The sequence below is a fragment of the Mesocricetus auratus genome, unplaced genomic scaffold, assembly GCF_017639785.1.
Source record: "Mesocricetus auratus isolate SY011 unplaced genomic scaffold, BCM_Maur_2.0 Super-Scaffold_100007, whole genome shotgun sequence".
Taxonomy (NCBI): domain Eukaryota; kingdom Metazoa; phylum Chordata; class Mammalia; order Rodentia; family Cricetidae; genus Mesocricetus; species Mesocricetus auratus.
This window is the reverse complement of record NW_024429191.1, coordinates 15,421,712-15,440,598: the sequence shown is the minus strand read 5'-3', so window position 1 is coordinate 15,440,598 and position 18,887 is coordinate 15,421,712. Positions and strand designations below refer to the sequence as shown.

General features: G+C 46.2%; 1 protein-coding gene across 1 annotated transcript in view; it reads right to left on the bottom strand.

Annotated features, from left to right (window-relative positions):
- Slit3 (slit guidance ligand 3) overlaps positions 1 to 18,887 on the bottom strand; it is a 571,841-nt gene that overhangs the window by 439,021 nt on the left and 113,933 nt on the right. The gene's annotated exons all lie outside the window — the stretch shown is intronic.

Below are 18,887 nucleotides of genomic sequence, written 5' to 3'. Positions count from 1 at the left end.
TGAAATGGTAAATTGTTGCTACCAATAGAATATGATGCAGGCACAACGTAATGGTTAGAGGGACCACTAAATGTACTATGTGTTCCAAACACTACGAATGAATCAAAATACAATTGTAAAATATATTCCTGTAACCCACAAGAAGACAAAGAAAAGGAAACCAAAGGGGGAAAAAACAGAAAATGAAAATGACAGACTTAACATACCTATAATTACATTAAATGCAAAGGATCTAAATACACCAATTAAAAGACAGAGATTGTAGCTTAGGAAAAGCAGCACAGACCCTAAGCTAACGTGAAATAAGCAGAACATTGTGTGGTTACCTTCCTTAGAATGCTATTGCCACATGACCTTCCTCTTTTACTTTTCCTTCCAATTCTTCTGTGTGTCTTTGGAAAATGTATGAGATGGTTTCAAACTGAACTTGGATAACTGAGATAAGCTCAAAGCATGGCAGTAATGGAACAAAAAGCTTAATCAACTTGGATCTTGGAGCATCGGCCACATGGACTCTAGTCTTCCTATCTGCAGATGCCTAGCTCATAGAAAATAAACCTTCACCTTGTGTACATTCTGTTTCTGCAGGGTCTTCTACCCTTTGTAGTTGTAGCCCAAATGTCACCAGCACCAAAAAGTTACTCTCCTTTGGTGTGTCTATCATTGTGCTCAAACTTCATGGCAGGGGGTGTCTATATTAATGATCTGAAGGGAAGGACACTAACACCCTCATTGTGTAATGATAAGAAAATTACTTCTTGGAGAAATGATCTGTCCAAGGCCATACATTTCACCTACTTACTGCAAACCCGACTCTTCTAAGGCTTGAACAACTAACCCTTGTGACCACTAAACTAGCAGGAAGGTTTCTTTCCACTGAGACAAGGAACCATGAATAGCTCAGTGAAAGACTTTTATTCACCAAATATCCCTGAAGAGTTTCCAGAGATTTGTTTTTCATTTCTCATCTCTTTAGACATAATTAATCAAATAGTCAATCTGTCCCTTTATTTCCTCAGTGAAATATTTCTAAAGGCTTAAGCTAGGAATGGGTTGAAGCGATACCACCTTATTCCTCCCAGGAGCCCCAGTGTGGGGCAGCATTGGGCTCACTTGCCATCACAGTTGCTTTTCCACGTTTCATTACTCAGTTCCAGGCTCAAGGGACTCACCTGTGACATCCATTCTCTTGAAGCCCCACTGTTCCATGCCACCTCAACTGTGAGGGATCCAGGTCAACGTTTCCCCTTTTAGGGATTTCACAGGATGGAGACTTTGATGTGTCACCTTGCAGAAAGGGAAGGAAAGGGCAGCTGCCTCTGACTAAACAGCTTTGAGATCATGCCGAGTCCCAGTGGCATGGACTGGTTTTGCCTCTATGCTCTCTGGAACGAAAAGCGGATTTTTCTAGCTTCACTCTCCCTCCCACGTCCCCACCCATCTCTCTCAGCTCCTGGCAGTGCCAGTGCATACATACAGGGATAACACACAAAAATGCCTCCTTCTTCCCTAACAATAAAATAAGGCAACCATTTGGCATTCAAGTGGTGCCCCAGTCTCCTGACCCCTGGCAGGATCCCATGGGGTTTGTGGTGGACAGCTAATCAGAGCCCTGGCCACAGCCATTTCCCATGACATAGCTGGAATTCTCCCGCTGCCTGCCCTCTTAGCTTCAGTTACTCGGCCAGGCTGAAACTATTTGCTCCCCTCCCACCCTGTCCATCACTGCCCTTCCTCAGGCCGAGCCTCCTTACCACCCGCTGGACAGACTCCCAAGGCTCTGGATGGGAGAGCAACAAATGTCTCTCTGCTTTTATTGTTGACCCGCAACCCACCTCCTGTACTCCTCCCGCCAACATGCCTCTTTCAAGCAACCCTCCTCTTGAGCAATGATAAACTTCAATGCCAGGGGTGTGGAAAGAGAAAGCAGCCACTCGGGGTCAACCACACTGGTATCAGAGGGGAGGCCAAGTGTGGGATTTCCAAGCAGTGGTCATAAAACATGCCTCTTTGTCATTTAGTTAATCTGCCTAGGAACTAGAAAAAGAAAAGTTTCATTGCCTTTGGGCAAGCAGTTCTTAGCTTACCTGGGAAGGGGGAAGTCTTGCTGGTTACAAGCCAGGTGCCACACAGTGCACAGAGACTAAATATGGCTACCAGGAGCCAGACTGCCTGGGTTATTGCCCAGCTGCATGCACGCGCGCGTGCACACATACACACACACACACACACACACACACACAACACACACACCAGGTGAATCCAGGTAAATTATAGAATGTCTCTGGGCTTTGGCCTCCATCTCTGCACAATGAAGACAGTACAGGGAAAGGACTACCACTCAGGCTTGTCACAGGAAATGTATAAATTTGCAAACCAGTGCCTCGCACATGGAGAGTGCTGTATCAGTGCTCTGAAAAGAAATGCTATAAATGTGATGCTCAGCACAGATATGCAAATGTGATATTCCATAAATTTTCACGACTCGGTAGCATTACTCTGCATTTTTTACTGGGGATATTCCCGACTCCTTGAGAGTCTTGGAAAGTTTTTCCATGGTCAGACAGTTAGCTGCCGAGGTGGGATTTGATGTTGCTTCGTACCTACCGCTACTATCGTGGTTCTCGGACTGGAGCCCCTGACTGTGTTGGAACGTGGAAAGAAATTCAAGTTCCCCAGCTCCACCCAGACCTCCTGACTCAGCCATTCTGGGAGTGAATCCAGCAATTTGTTGTAACAAGCCCTCCAAGAGAGTGAGAGGGAGGATCTTTAAGATGTGCCCTAGATCACTATGTTCCTCTTTGAGCAAGAGAAGTAAGGTCCCTTCTTTCTTGTCCCAAGGTCACCATGCAAAGTGAACATAAGCTGCAGGGCCACAGCAGAGTTCAGTGGATCTGGATTTGCTATACTCTGCTAGATGTCACGGGAACGTCCCCCAACTGTGTAGAAAAGTCAAGCATGGATGTGGAGTTACCCAAGACACAGACCACCCTGGAAGTCAACACACTAGGAGCCAGAGGCTTCCGGTCAAATCAAGCCAGACCACAATCCCTACAAGTGGAATTTAGTAAAGTCACTTAATCTCATCGAACCTGGTGAGATTAAGTGCTCCAAAATCAAGTCAGAGCCTTTGCCTCACAGGTAGAGGTACAGGGCTTAGTGGCTAGGGTCAGCATGAACATCTACTACTGAGGGACACACGATTCACTTCACCATAGAGGACATGGTTCTGAGGAGGAAGCTACAGAGAATGGCAACAGGACTTCAACATAGTGCAGTTCTCAGAGGGTGGACAGGAAAGCAGAAAGTATTGCTATAGATCACTAGAAAAGGAAATCATCAAGTATTCCTGGCTGATACTTACCTAACCAAATTAGCTTCATTTATATAGCTACATTGCACCATATAATATACAAATATACAAAGCCTGGCCTTAAACTGGGAAACCCAACAGCTAAGATCTACCCCCATCCCAGATGTGGGCTTCCTGTGCCAGGCCCTGTTCAACAACCCCCCTCTCCTTTGGGAAGAATAGGTAAGATATAATTCATGTGTAGGGGGAAACAGCTGAAAAATATTGACCTTATGATTTTTCCACAGTTCCCTGCTGCTCTGGAGGCCCAGACTGCATCAAAGTGAATGCACAGATATATGAGCTATCAGTCCTGAGTACAATAGCATGGGCCTTTGGCTGAGAGCTGGGTAGAAAGGTTGGATATGTTATTTTATCCTTATCTATACAAGGGACTACTAAATAGGTTTTAGTCCCCTGAGTCATGGAGGGACATGGGCACTTGTGTCATCTTCCGGTCTTGTCCCCTTCAGGTTAGTTTTCCCGTGAAGCCTCCAAGACTTTTGCCCTGTTAATTCTCCCCAGAGCTTGGGCAGAAGCAATGCCTGTGGACCCAGCTGACAGGGGGCAAAAGGGAAAGTGCAAGGGATCATGGGAGAAGGCACTAGCCCCATCTCACAGTGAGTTCTGACAGCCCCGAGCCCACCCGGGTCCTGGTGATTTATGCTCTGGAAAGATTTTTAGCAAATCAAGATGCTTGGGATGTTCTCGTTCAAAGCAAGGGAAAGCAACCCCAGACATCTAAACAGACCACATTTTTGTGAGTCTAGCCTATTGTTTTAGAATTTCTGTGGAGGGCCTCTAAATGCTACCCTCAGACTCCCCACCGAGACGTAAGTAACTATAAAACAGTGGAAGAGGAAGACAGGAAGGAAACAGTTCCCTTGAATTCAACTCCCTTAGACTAAGCAAGCTTTCCTTCTAAACTCCAAAAGCAGGCACGGCAGGGAACCAAGGCATCTTCACCAACAGGAGCAGCAGTATGTCTGGTTCGGTTTTGCCCACTTATTTGAAGTGCCAACTTCTCTCGAGGCCCTAGAGTACAATCCTCCTCAGCACCAAGGTAACCACTAGGTAACCTTGGCTTCTTCCCATCCCCTGTGAGCTGATCTGTCATCCCTATGACTCAGCCTTGTTCTTGGCTGTCCCCAGCCAGTTCCTCCAGTCTTTTGCTGGATAAAAAGTAGTTGTTTGGATTGGGGGTGATGACAGTGCCATTCCCTGCTGGAATGTGGCTATTGTTCTCAGGGCCCAAGCTGCCTTCATCTCCAGCAAGGCCCGTGTCAGAAATAGTGAATCCTGGCTCAATGGCTAGCTTTCCAGTTCAGTTAAACTATAAAACCAGCTGCAAGCTCTGTCTCCAGCATTCCCATGCATTGTGGCCCCTTTGATACGGTAGGCCAAGGCTTGATGTGGGGGAAAATACAGACACAGGCTCACTGTGCATGCATGGCACAGCAGATATTGTACCATGCTCTCCAAGGTCCCGCCCAGCAAGCCACCTGCTGGGCCTCCCTCCTAGCTACACTCACTTCTGTCATCTTCCAAACAGGTCTAATCAAGCCCATCCTTTTGGACTCTGAGGAGTATGGAAGACGATGTCCACCTGAAAGGCAGTGAGTGGATTAGGGGTGCTGGGTAGAGGGGCAGCCTTTTAGGAAACGCCTGACCCACTGATATCTCCAAGGGGAGGGGTCAGCTGGGAGGAACTGCCTTGCCAACTCCACAGGGCTGTTGGAAGCAATAAACCATGCAGAATACCAAAGCTTCCGAACCCCCTGAGGACTGCCTGAGGCTGGAGACACAGCTCAGGGTGTACCTGCCTAGAATGAGCAAAGCCCTGGGTTCCATTTCCAGGACTGCAATGTAGGAGAGAGTGAAGGATGGACAGAGGGAGAGGGGGGAGAAAGAGAAAGTGACTTTTCAGGAAACAAAAAGTGACAGCAACTTCATTACTCACCCTGCTGAATTTAAAGACACCTGGCATTTCTTCAAGACATACTATGCATCAGGCTTTGTCCTAAACACTTTCAATTTATTTCAGTCACACTTCATCTGTCCTATTTTTTCACTGATTTGCTGATTTTAAAAAATTCATTTAAGTTTATTTTATGTGCACTGGTGTGAAGGTGTGAGATCCCCTGGAGCTGGAGTCAGAGACAGTTGTGAGATGTCATGCAGGTGCTGGGAATTGAACCCAGGTCCTCCGGGAAAGCAGCCAGTACTCTTAACCACTGAGCCAACTCTCCAGCCCTGATTAGTTCATTGATCTACTCACTCACCCATCCATTCACACATATTGCTCCTTAGCTGCCTACTTAGTTCTTAATCCCAGCTTTCCCAGGGCTTTGCCCAGATTCACCATCTTGTGAGGCCTTCCTTTTAATGACCTTACCTAACCCCCCCCCCACACACACACACATCTTATCGGAACCTCCTTCTGTGCCTGCCTGGTATTCCAGCAGAGCACTTACCAGTAAGCACATTCTAGTTACCTCACAGTTCGCTGTTTCTCACACATCCCCACCAGACTAAGAACCTCACCAGACAGGCCATTTGCTCTGATTCACTCCCATGAGTGTCCTCAGCACCCGGATCACAATGGTGTCTGAGGACTTGTACTGAGCAGTGGCTCAGAGGCAGGTGTTGGCAAAGCCCCTCTCAGTGGCAGCTGCCTCCTCGCTGGCAGGGAGAGAACTTGCTGGACTTTGTTAGCATTCCTGACAGCACTTAGCATAGGCCCAGGAGTACTCAAGTGCCTCCCTTGGCCTCAACCCAGTGGCTACCTGGCCCTACTGAACTTGTTCCTAGCTTCTGGTTTACTCCATAAATACTGAAAGCTCAGGAAAGTTTAAAAAAAAGTGGTGAGTCTTTCTCCTCAAGAAGGTCTCTTTGTGCCCTATATCACATGACGAATCTGGAACATTCTTCCAAGAGCCTTTCCCTACAACCCCATGTTAAGAAGACACCTATCAGCAAGCAAGGCCTGAGGCTAGCTTGGTTTCAGGCTGTGCTGTAATACATTACAGGTAGTAGCCCAAGTCATTGTCCCAGTTAGCTGTCAGCGCACACATGAAAGCAGCATGGTCTTGAAGGCTGAATAATCTGTCCAAGCAGTAGAGGATTCAAACCCAGGCAGGCTGACTTCTGGTTCTTTTCCTACAGGCCACCACACCCCCTTTTCCAGTGGCTCTGTAGCTGTACACCTAGAGATCAGCCAAGGAGAAGCGGTGGAGGGTGGTTAACTCCAGGAGGTGGCTTGACCAGGACTTGGGTGAGCACTCACCAGCACCTGGAGCACAACTTCCCGGCTTCACACTGGAGGCTGAGCTTTAGTGTTCTGTCCTGGGTTTCAGTAACCAAGCCCAAAATGATAACAGTTTCCCACCGGGGTTCTCCATCCTCTTAAGCAAAGAGCCATTGCCTCAAATCCCTAGGACTCAATCCCTCATGTCTTCCTGGGCCTCTCACTCCAGGCATACAGATCACCCTTTCCTACAGCTGTGGCCAAAGAAGTTGTCTCCGGAAAGCAGCTACATGCCTTTGGAAACCATAACCAAGCACTTATTCCCAAACCTGCATGCTGAAATCATTTTTAATAAGGTGAAAAATAACTTCTTAGAAAATAATAAATATTTGACAACCTTGCTTTCTATTGTTTCAAGACTGCAGACTACCAGCACACAGGGGCTGCTCAATAATTCGGTTTTGAATTTCTGTGCCTTGGAGACTCCTGACAGGGGAAACTGCTCTCCACCAGTCAGTCGATAAAAATAGCAAACGTTTACTGAGCCCGTGTTAATTAACTGCTGTGTGGGGCCATGAGCTCTACACCCAGCAGCACCTCGAGCAGGTGCTAGGATCCTTCTTGAAAAACAAAACCAAGTGCAGAAAACAGAGCCTCTGGGAAGTTGGCCAAGACTTAAAGTGGCCAGGTCGAGATTCAAACCCAGGTCTGCTTTTCATTGTTGCTGTGGGTTTGAGTGTCTTACCGCAAAGTACTAGAAATGTAATCCTCAGATTGGCCCGTTGATGCTATCTGAAGGCAGGGCCTTTCAGAGGTAGTAGTTAGGATTAAATTATGGTCATAATGGAGGAGGCCCCATGATGGCAATAGTGGCTTATTCTTATGTTTCCCATGCATCTTCCACCTTTAATCCAATAACTTAGAGACTCCCTCAGTTGGCACCCTGTTCTATCTGTAGGAAGGAGGCCATTATGTCTGCCAACTTTTAAGGGTCAAAGGACAGCAGACATTGAACCAAGCCCATCAGAATCTTGGTAGAGCCATGATGCTCCTGCTTCTCATCCTGGGAAGCCAGGGCCCTGCTTTGTGGAACTGGTATGTAGGACTTCACTAGAGGATGAAAAAGGGAGTTTTGGTAAACCTAAAGGCCTTAAGTGCTACAAGGTAAACAAGGAGTCACGTGGGCAGTGGGAACACTGGGGAGAGTGCCCCATGAGAGAATACCAGGATGTAGCTCTGTGATGCTACTACCTCTGGGGCATGGGTAGGAAGAGAAACTTGAACTTTTCTATCCACGCTAGTTTTAAAGATAGTCAGCTTTTCTTCATAAAGTGTTAAGGTCAAAAACAATACCTCTGTAAGCAAGATTCCATCCTGACACTATCCCATATCATCTCTTTAAAAGAAGGGGCAGAGACCAGCTTAGTGGCTCAAAATCTTGCCCTGAAAGCAAGAGGACCAGAGTTTGGAGACTCAGAACTTGAGTGAACACCAGGTGAGCATGGAGGACCACTCGAAATTCCAACCTGAGAAAGAATTGAGAGATGGTTCCCAGAGCAATCTGATTAGATAGACTGGCTGTATCAGTGTGCTCTGGGCACGACTGAGACTCACTGCCTTGGAGAATAAAATAGAAGAGGGATGGAAGGTTCCTGACAACCTCAGGCCTACACACAGGCACACATGCATACACGCACACATGCCCGCACAGATATGCTGGAGGCATGCACGCATAGACGCACACATGCATGAATGCACACACATGCAGAGACTGCACCCGTACACATGCACATCCACACATATGCAAACATGCAAACACACATGCATGCATATCAGACACACATGCTCTTGAAAAGAAGGAAAACAAATAGATAAATGAGTAATGATGAAGCAGAAGAAAAACATAAGTGAGTGATTTCCTCCAAACCCTTCACTTTACCCAGCCTGGCAGCTCCTTGAAACACGCTGCTGGTAAATTAACAGGCCACTCTGTGCAAAACCCACTTCACAGACAGCATGGTTATGCACCGTGCTGTTGGAAGGAGTGCAGAAATACAGGGAACAACTTGCTTAGTAACACCAAAGATGAATAGCCGTGTGCTGAAATAATGCTAAAAATACTAAGGTGTGACCAATGAGGTTTTAATGACTGCCCTGAAGAATTCCATGGACAGATGGATACAGGAGTCTCTGTCGAGTGAGGTGGCCACAAAGCCTTCTCTGAATGGGAGGTTTTGAGCCATGAGAGTAGTGTAAGTGCAGCTAACATTTGCTGAATGCAGGGCACTATGCCAAGTGCTTTGTAAGGATTACCACATTTCAGGTTTGCCGTAACCCTACCACAGACAAGGCTCACTCTTCAGAAACCATACAGCACTGTTGCTCAGCTTGGCCAGGTCTCAAGAGAGACGGCTGGACATCCCGGGTAGGAAGAGTGGCCAGCAGGAAGAACATGGAGTGGCATGGTCAAGTAGGTGAGTGAGCACCTAGGGGAAGGGAGGGGAGAGGGCACATGTGTGTCATGGCTTGTTCACATGTTTATGTCTTTGCTCAGGTATTCAGAGGCAGCAGGAGCCCGGGTTTACCTGGCACTCTTGAACTGAAGGTTCAGCAGAGGAGAGTTTGAACTGGCAGAATTCAATTCACATTAAGACAAGGGTGATGGCAGGAGGTCTTCTCTACCCACTGTTGCTTGGGTGTGCTCTGTCTGCTGTATGGTACACAACCATGACTCCATGGAAGCAGCTGAGACTGGGTTGGAGCAACCCACTTGCAGCACAGCACGAAGAACAGGAATGGTTCTCGTGGGGAAGCCTGGGCTGTGTCTTTCTTGCTGGCAAGAAAGGAGAGGACAAAGAAGGGCTTGCTGGGGTCTTCCTGTGAGCCAGACAATAGGAAAGCTTAAATACGCCATCGCCCTTGAATGTTTCCCAGTCTATGGCTGATGTCATGTTCATTTACACAGTGGCCATGGAGACCCAATACAGCCAAATCCTGGGCTCTGGTAGCCAAGCTGAGATTTGATAATCTGGTCACTTATCTGTGGCTCTCCCCACCTCCTGCCCCTAGCATGCAATCAGCCAAGGAATCAGTCATGTTGGCCTCCCAGCTCTATCATGTGCATGTTAGCTTGAGCAAATTATCATTCTAGGACCTCACTTTCTTCTCAATGAATCAAAGCAGAAATAATCATCTTACGATGGCTTGTGAGCATAGGGGACCCTGCAGCCCATGGTGTTGAGAACAACACCCGGTGCACGTGCCTGTGTTTTTGTTTTCTGGTATGATTTTTTTCTTCTCCTCCAGGCTCTGATCTCAGGAGCTTAAAAAATCAAAATAGGTGTATTTGATTCTTGTCCTTACCCTGATGCTTCTACAGCTGCAGCAGATATGGAGGTGACATCCATGGGCTTGTGGGCCCACCAGCTTGCCCATAACCATGTCAGAAGTTCAGAGAATCTTTTTTGCTCGCCTCTCGCCTAAGTCTCGAGCAGTGTTTGTAAGGGTGCAAGAGTCAGGGTCCGCCTTCTAGTTCAGCCACAAAGAACTCAGAAGGAAGTGATGTGGACCACGTTCTTGTTCTAGCAGACCCCACCACACAGGCTGTGGAGGCCATGAATAAGCTCTGTCATTCAGACCTTCCCTGCTTTTGCCTTGTTGCGTGACGAGTCCTTGTTGTGTTACCCAACATGATAGCATACTCTTGGGCCTGCTTCACTCTCCATCCAAGAGTGAGTGTGGGTTGGATAAATTAAGTTCCTTTCACTTCTCCTGCTTGTGCCTCCTCTGACTTGGCTGCTTATGGCCCCCTTTCAGCAGCTCTCCTGCCGAGAGAGGCCAAGCATGGATCAATTTTCCTCCCACCGCCAAAGCCAGTTCTCGTTTTCCCAGGGAAACAGAAGATTCCGCTGAAATAAGAATTCAGAGCTAGACGAGTAAGGTATGAATCCGAGTTCTCGATCCAAGCTTGAGCAAAACGCTTCACCTTTCAGGGCTTCCATTTTCTCTTCTGACAAATCGGTTCAAGGTGCCCACTAAGCCACCAGGCAGGTGGTTGAGAGACACGGCAATGAAGAGATATTAAAGTGATAAAATGGAGGAACAAGTAGCCTAGTTCCCTTCTAAATTCGTTGCCAAGGGATTGAATTTCTTCTGGAAGAAGAGAAAGCCAGAAGAGTGATCCAGATTAATCCCTCCATCTCAATATCAAAGTACTACAAAGAACTTACTGGTAGAGTAAGGTCCATCAGCTCTCCTGTAAAGGGTCGTGGGCCAGACTGTAACTATTTGCAGCTTTGGAGGGTACACAGTTGTTGTCAGAAGTGCACCACATCACACAGACAGGCCACTGCAAATATGTACACTACTGGCATGTCCATGTTCCAATAAAACTTTATTTCCAATCATAGGTGGCAGGGGCTAGATAGGCCTGTGGACCGTATCTGCTCACTTTTAGTAAGGGTTCAAAGCCAGTGAAGGGCACGCCCCTTTGTCCAACCTTCTGTCTACTGACACCACCACCCCGTGTGAGAAGTAGAGCCCCTTCAAACCAACAGAATTCCCCTCTGCCTTGGAGAATCAGGGAATCTGATTTACAGGCCTGACAATTTGTTTCCCATAATTCTGTCAGTAATTACACTGACTTCCACTAGCAGCTATGAGGTAAATGATTTGACCCTTTCCTCTGAGTAATATTCCCCCCACTGAAATAAATAGAGGGTGTCTTTCCCTCCCATAAGCTAAGCGTATTATTTGCCTCATCACACAAGGCATGTGCAGAAGCTCCCTGCTATTAGTCTATCACTGAGGCAATCAGACCGCCAGGAGCCAGAAGAAATTTACAACGGGGAAGTAAACAGGGCCCCAGATAAATAAATAAGAGGCCTGGGCTGGTCCGGGGCCTGAAAAGATTAAGTAATGAGAATATCTATGGAGAGATTTAGTGCTAAGTGAGCTAGGACCAAAGCAGTTTCCCATGGAGGAATCAAATTATATCACTGGAAAGAGATCTTATTGAAGTCCCTCATGCTGTGCCGGGGAAATCAGAACTGCTAGGGGAGGAGGGCTGACATCATTAACATAGCAATTTGGGACTCCACACTGAGGCCTGGCTAATTAGCTGCAGGTAAGTGGGTTATATATGGCAGGTGAGCAGGGCACACCAGCAAGTATGTCCACCAGGAAAACCTGGCCAGTGCCCCAGTACTCACTGGCTGGGAAGTTTTTCTTAGATGAACAGATTTCTGGAAAAGGAGAAGCAAGCAGCTAGGGCTGGAAGTCAGCTTCTGGTGCTGACTCAATTAGTGAGGTAACACCCAAGATTCCTAGGGCCAACTTGTCATTTCTGGGCCTGAAAGAGACAAACTCTGGGAAGTAGTCTCCTCTCCCTCCCTACCCTAAGAAGACTTCCCCGACCCTTCCCATCATGGGTGGTCCCACAATGTCTTTGGATAGCCCCAACATTCTCCCAATGTGAAGACAGCAGCTTTGGGGAGGCAGCCTCTGGACCTTTCTTCTGATCACCTAACTTGCAGACAGACCCTCTCCTTAGACCAGCTCTCTAAAGAGTTTTTTTCTTTCAATTCCCTGCCTCAAATTCATGATATGACTAACATGCTCCCATAGAACCCCCAAGAATGGGTAAGAATGATTAATCCTTCTGCATTTGCAGATAACTGATTCATAAAGATCACAAACATATTTCTCATGGGTATGGTGGCCAAAAAGTATAAGACCCATGGACTGGTGGATTTGGTGCCTGCATCTATATCCCTTTTCTTAAAAGACAATACTCTAGCCAGCTCACATCAGGCAAATGTCAATCCTCCACACTTCAAAGCTAACGTTTTTCTCCCATGGTTTCCCCATTCCTTATTGAGAAATCATGGCTAAGGCAGGCAAGTGCGCTGGTGCTGAGTTTGCACCTCAGGACTAGAAACCTGAGAGCCAGAGACCTGGGGTCCCCTACTGCTGGATGACTCAGTTTTTCCAACAGCAAAATGAGAACACTGGTCTAAAGTTAGAGAAGGTGCCATTCAGATCCAGCATCGATGAAAATAACTGTGTGGAATGGCGGGGAGACAAAGGCTCACGCAGGCTTAGCACAGAACCGAGCCCTGTGTATGATCGCAAATTCTTTCATTTGCCTTGGGAGAACTCAGCGAAAAGACAAAACGGGACTTGACACATCCCCCATCCCGAAAAGCTCCCTAGCATGCCCATCCCATGTTTTATTATCTCCCCTCCCTCCCTCCTTCCTCAGTCTCTCTCTCTCTCTCTCTCTCTCTCTCTCTCTCTCTCTCTCTCTCTCTCCTCTTCCCTCTCTTTTCCCTTGGCCTTCCCACCCCAATCTTTTAATGACATCAGCCTCAATGGACATTCACTTCCCCCTTCCTCATGACATGGACTTAAAGATAGTAATGACATCAGGTCATCCACAACAGCAGCACCTCTCACTGACATGTGACAATGAAGAGAGTCCCAAGAGCCCACATTCTGCAGTATGGGAGATGCTGCATGGTGGTGGGCTTCCTGGAAGGAGAAATAGCAGACAGGGGCAGGGCAGAGGGGAGACGGGCGGCAAATGATAGGTTAGTGTTTCCGTTTATGCAGCACCACTGCAGAGTCTCAGGGAGAGTTGGTTTGGAAACATTAATATTTTGATGTACCGGAGTGGTTCTGGTTCAATCATTTTAGAAGATATGGTTCATTTCATCTTTGGACTCATTCACCAGATGTCTTTCAAACAACCTCTGGTTTAGAGCCCAGATCAAGAGAAAAGTAATTTGGAAGTTTAGACCAGTGTTCAGTAAATTAGCCTTTCCTCCCTCTCTCTCTCTCTCCCCCCTCTCTGCTCCCCTCTTGCTCTTTTTCCTCAGAAAGGGTTTTTAGTTTGCATCCCCCTTGGTCTTTTTGTGTGTTTGTTTGTTTGTTTGTTTTGTTAAGCCTTCAGTTAGCTTAAGCTTCCAATAACTAGACTACCCCTTTCAAAGCCCATTAGAAGTCAAAAATCAATGAGGCCTGGAGACGAAGCCAACAGTTTATCTTTTGATTTCATTTTATCATAGAATATTATCCCCAGACCTTTGAAATAATCATCAAAACCAGCATTCCTCTCCTTAGTCCACAGTGTTGGGCACCGGCTCACATCTACTAGAGAGGGATCCTACCAAGGGTTATTTGTCTCTGCAGGGCAGACCCACTGTCCAAGTGAGAAATGCTGCCTGCTGCTACTTTATCCTTCCCTCGCCCCCATGTGTGTGCTTTCCAGCATGCAAGACATGGCTCTGTGTATGTGTGTGCATGCAGTAGGCATGCACATACACGCATGTTCTTAATGAGTCATTTGGGGCTGTTCAGAACAAGGAGGAAAGAGCTCTGATTTGCAACAGAAAGTCCCTCTGACCACACGATGAGAAGAAAAAGTCAACTTTGAAGAGACTGGGTTCTTTTCTCATTATCTCATTTTCTAGTGTTTTCATCCAATACCTGCCTTGTGCTGCATACCAGGGTAGAAGATGCAGAGTTAACAAGACAGGCAGCATCCTTGCTCCCAAGATGCTTACCTGCTATTACAGGTGACAGAGCAGATAGTACAAAAGTAATCAAATGAATGAGCCAGCGAATCCAGGTAGCAGGAAGTGCTCTAAAGAAACCAAAGCAGGGTCAACTTACAGTAAGGCAGGAGATCACCACCCACCACACACAGGGGCCAGAAGGGATTTCTGAGGAAGTAAAGTTGGAGCCAGGACCTGAATTTCAAGGACTGGGCCGTGCTGACATCTGGAATCTGCATGTTCCAAGAAGGAACAGACTGCCAAGAGGAGATCAGAGTCACTGTAGCAACAGGAGAAAGGCCCGTGGGAGCACAGTAGGCAGAATGTGGCCTGAGGTGCCACCAGAAAGAGAGGTAGGAGCTAGATGGTAGGGCACTGGAGCTGGCAGGCCCAATCAGTCACTTGACGGTTTAACGTGCTTGTGAGGAAGTCTTTAAAATGATGATGATCACTACTGGGTGGTTACTATTGGATGGATGAGATAGCAGAGCAGCATGAGAAGAAACACGCTGGCTACTGAGGATGTCCTTGTAAGCGTCTCCTGGAGAACAGGCAAGGCTGCTCCTGGGGTGATGTTCCTGAGACAGAAGGTGGTTGACAAACTGGGAATACACAGTGAAGGCAGAGCTGACAGTCTCCCTGACCCCATCCCTTCATGCCAGTGCAGGGAGAAAGGAGTCACGTGCTCCCGGGGAAGTCCTATCTCTGTCTGCTGCTTTCCGGTTTCATTAGACATAATGATCTCCCATCCTTCATTCTCATTTCAATAAAGGAAGTGCCCTGCAACGGGAAGAGGGTCTGCAGAGAACACCATTAGCAATGAAAGCCATAATGACGATTTCCTAAGATAATTTTGTTCACTGTCCAAGCCCTCAGGATCTGGTGTCTGGCAGTGCTTTGTCCTGAGTTCTAAAATAGGATGGAAGTCCCTGAAGGACACAGACAGAGGAGTGACCCTGGAAAGTCTCTTACAGGAAAAAGTGAGGCTGTCTCCAGAGACTAGGAACAATTGCAGCAACAATTCACTGTGTCTGACACAGACCCACCATTGTAACATCTATGCACCACAGCCACCAATCACAAGCTGAGGAGACAGAGAGTGCACCTCTACAGCTGGCTGCTGCCTTCACAACCCCAGTGTCTCAGCACTCAGCACAGTTTTGCTCAGTAACTGGAGCCTCCTTACCAGGGTCCTTCAGTAATGTGAAACAACGCCTATGTTTTGTTTCAGCGCCTAGAAAGGAATGTCATTTATTCATCAAGTTTTTATTTTTTTCTGTCTGTATCTGGTGTAGAATGATACATGCCTGTGCATGGTATGATATGATGCTTATATATGGGCATAGAATGGTCTGATATGTATACTGTATGCTCTAGCATGTATACAGGTATGCGGTATTTTCTGTGTATGTGTTATGCTTTATGAATGGGCATGGCAAGATGCGTGTTACTGTGTGGTGTGTTATAATGTATGAGTATGGTGTAATGCTTATGTGAGCATGTTCTGATGAGGGGTGTGTGTGGTATGATGTGGCATGGTATGGTATGGTGTGTTGTGAAGTTTGCTATGCGTGTGATGTAGTATGATTATGTGTGTGATGTGATAATGACTGCGTGTGGTGAGGCATGACATGTATATGTGTATGGATGGCATGGTGTATTATATGCATAAGCATGGTGCTATATGATATATACAAATTATGTACACATACATTTTAAAGATTTATTTTCTTTCATTTAATGTGCATGGGTGTTTTACCTTCATGAATGTATGTATACACTGTGCATGCAGGAAACTGCAGAAACAGGAAGATGGTGTAGATCCCCTGGGACTGGATTTATAGATGGCTATGAGCTGCCTATGGTTGCTGGGAACTGAATCCAGGACCTCTGAAAGAGCACCCCGTCCTCTTAACTGTTGAGCCATCTCTCTGGCCCTGCCCTTACATTTTTGAAAAGGAGAAGGCAGCATAGAGAAGAATAGCATGATTACTGTGTAATTAAAAAAATGAAACTTGTGGTCCAGTATTTCCATATGGATAACACAGGTCCTCTTCAGCTTTAAACACTCACTGAAGTTAGATTTCCATGAACACTTGGTTTCACGGTGTGGTGTTTCTATAGCACCTAACTGAGATGAGGGGGTCACTTCCTAGAAATCAGTTTTTTTCTCAGAGTGACTACATACTTTTCTGGAACTGAGGTGTTCTCCTGCTCAGGGGAATGCTGGCATGTCTATTTCAATCAAAAGCTGACTTGTCAAGTAAAACTTCCAAGTCCAGAGCTCTACATACACCAGTAGAAGCCAAACCATTGGTTCCCTGGCAGGACATCCCACCTTGACAACCAGGGAAGAGTTCTTGGCTTCATAACAGGCAGTGTCAATCAAAGGGAAGCCATGCTTCCAAGCAGACTTCATCACCACCCACAGGTGAGGAAGACTTACAGAGCAGTGATGGGAAGAACAGCACACCATGAATTAAACATTAAAATATTATTCTAAGGCATGAATCAAAATCACAGGCCCTGCACACCAAACCCAGGCAAGGAATGTGAAATTTACTTAAATGTCTCCATTTCTGTTTGGTTTGGACAGTGCTGTGTTATCATAGTTTTGCTGTTGTTAATATTATGTCAACACTCTCATTCTGGGCCTCAATCTCCAAGACTTGTAAATGAACTGTAAACCCTACAAACGGATTTTAATGTTCAAATTTTGGACATAAGCCCCTAGGAAAGCCAGGGGAAAGGAAAGTTACAGGTGTGTGTGTGTGTTTATAGTTTAAAATTATGCTAGAATCCATCACATCAAATCAGAACCCTATTTGTTCCTGAGGGAGACCCCCAAACATTGGTTGAAAACGAGAGATGATACGGCTCTTTAGAAATGTTTGTGTTGGAGGGACCTGGAACTGACTTGGGAACCAACCATGTTTCTAATCTAAATTTAAACTTAAAAATAAAAAATTAATAATAATAAAAAAGAAATGTTTGTATTGGTACTGAATGTAGTTTGAGAACACTATTTCAATCTTATTTGATATGGACATATCTGTATGATTCAGATATTACAAGGAAGTGTGCTTGGGTCTGCCCACCTGCAAAGGCTATTTTTCTATGTAGAACACAGTAGTGCCCTAATGCTTAATTCCTGTGACAATGCCTACCTCTTATGGAGCATGAGGATGCCACGATGTGCGTGAAAGCTGGCTCTGGATTCTCATTTGTAACAAATACCACACTCTTTATCTGCGCATTCTCAGGAAAGGCCACAAATCCCTGTCTAAGTTGGCCAACGCTACCACATGCGGCAGGGTGCTGAGAGCCGCTTGGGTATTGTGCAGCAAGAGCTCTGCTGTCAGGGTTCCAGCTCTGAAGGTGGGTCTCAGCCAAGGAAGTCAGAGAAGGAGCCAGATGGCAAGAAGCCCATAGTCACACCCTCTGGGCTGATTGGACAGCTCTTGGTCCTAAACTCAACATCCCAACACAGTGGAGCAACATGCACACCCAGTAGGTATCCAGAACACTCAAGGTGTCCCTGGCCACACCATCTTGTTCCTGGGGAAGGGGAAGAAATGTTACAAGGAACTGACAATCCTGAGTATGGCATGATATCTGTTCTATTTTTTCTTCACTTACTTACATACACAGCATAGAGAATGTATTGGATTGCACAGTGTTTCACCTTTGTGAGTTACTCTTGCCATCAGCTGTTCAGCATCACCAGCCAAGATACAGGATCTTTCCCGAAGCTCTCACACAGGTAACACCTTCCCCACAGGCTCCCTTTTCCTGAAGCAATTCAGCTGCTCCCAGGGGTTCGCTATCAAAGGGAACACCTCTGTCCAGTGCTGTTTGACAACATGGGTTCTCTGGCTTCCCTGCAGGGTGGTTTCTCTCACCAGAGCCCACGGCATGACTTGGGAGTGGCACACACATCCTCAGAAAGTCATCCTGGAACCCCCACCAGGTAAACTAACAAAACCCCTTACCTTCCAACCAAAGAAAATGCTAAATCCACGAAATCACTTAAGCCACCCTTCCAAAGCAAGGGAAACTCAAAATGCTTCATGCAGCGACCTATAAGAAACTCATTTTGTGGGATGTTTCACATTCCAACCCATGGTTTATTCCCCCCTATATCCCCGCCGGTAATATCAACCAGATGTGGCAAAGAAGTCTGTGCAGAATTGTAAAAATTACAAGCATATTCTGTAGTTCCAAAGCACTGTAAACTCACAGCTCACTTTTCTTTGCCTCTTAGAAAAAAGATTCAAAACAATTTCCAAGTTGCCAGAATGTTCTCTCTCCTGATCACTTTAGAGAACTCTTCTGTTCACCCAAAAAACTGAAGGGACTAAATATGCAAAACCCAATCTCTACCTCTGATTAAGTTATCTGGAATCTAGAAAGGCCTATTGCTAGCATTAAGTCTCTAAATTTTTCTCTTTTAATTATGAAATTTTAATATCTGAAATCTCTGATACAAGCATGTGTTCATGTCTGTTCACATAAGTGAGCATGCATATTCAAAGCACTGAGTTGTAAAAGTTTCACCAATATGTGGTTTTTCTCTGTCTTTCTCAGTCACCAACCCTTTTAAACCATGTCTCAACATGGGAGGTACATGATAGGGTGGAAAAATAAAGCTAAGAACTGTGAGTTAGCATATCCTGGGTTTATTCCTTGTGATTAGATGCTCAGGCCTGTTTCAACTTCTATGTAATGGCCA